Source organism: Charadrius vociferus, unplaced genomic scaffold (genome assembly GCF_000708025.1).
Source record: "Charadrius vociferus isolate BGI_N301 unplaced genomic scaffold, ASM70802v2 scaffold178, whole genome shotgun sequence".
Classification (NCBI taxonomy): domain Eukaryota; kingdom Metazoa; phylum Chordata; class Aves; order Charadriiformes; family Charadriidae; genus Charadrius; species Charadrius vociferus.
The window spans coordinates 2,984,744-2,985,315 of record NW_009649717.1 but is presented as its reverse complement, the minus strand read 5'-3'; positions in this window follow the sequence as shown (position 1 = coordinate 2,985,315).

Genomic DNA, 572 nt, shown 5'->3' with positions numbered 1-572 from the left:
GTGCGGTCCCGGGCTGCGGTACCGCTCGGGGCCGCCGCGGGCAACCGGCGGTGCCAGAGCGGTGCTCAGTCCGGGGGCGGGGAGGGAGGGAGGGCTCCGCACCGGCCATGCCATTCGCCCCGCACTGTCTTCCCGGCCAAAGCGGGAGTTCAGCTCCCAGCACCTCTGGGTTTGTTTTCTAGGGAAAGCAAAACCAAAGCAATCCCTCCCGCACAAACCGCTTTTCCTCCCTTCCTTCTGTAAAGAACGGGTGGCATCTTGAAAAAGAGCGTTTTTTCGGGGGCCGCCTCGGGCAACTTCTTTCCTAAAAATAGCACCACAGGTGAGATGGCGCCAATAGGGCTGACCCGTGCTTGAGAAATAGTTCGGATTCAAAAGCAGCCGCCAACATTACCCCCTTTCAGTGTCTTTAATAACTGTCACCCAGAAATATTTGAAAATATTGATATTTAGTTCCTTTTCCATACTCGGTTTTCGGCTTCTTTTCCCTAAGCACAGCCGTAGACAGGCAAAATTACTCGGACGGCAGCCAGGGGCTGTGCTGTGCCCCTCAGCAGCTGAGCAGTAGGGCC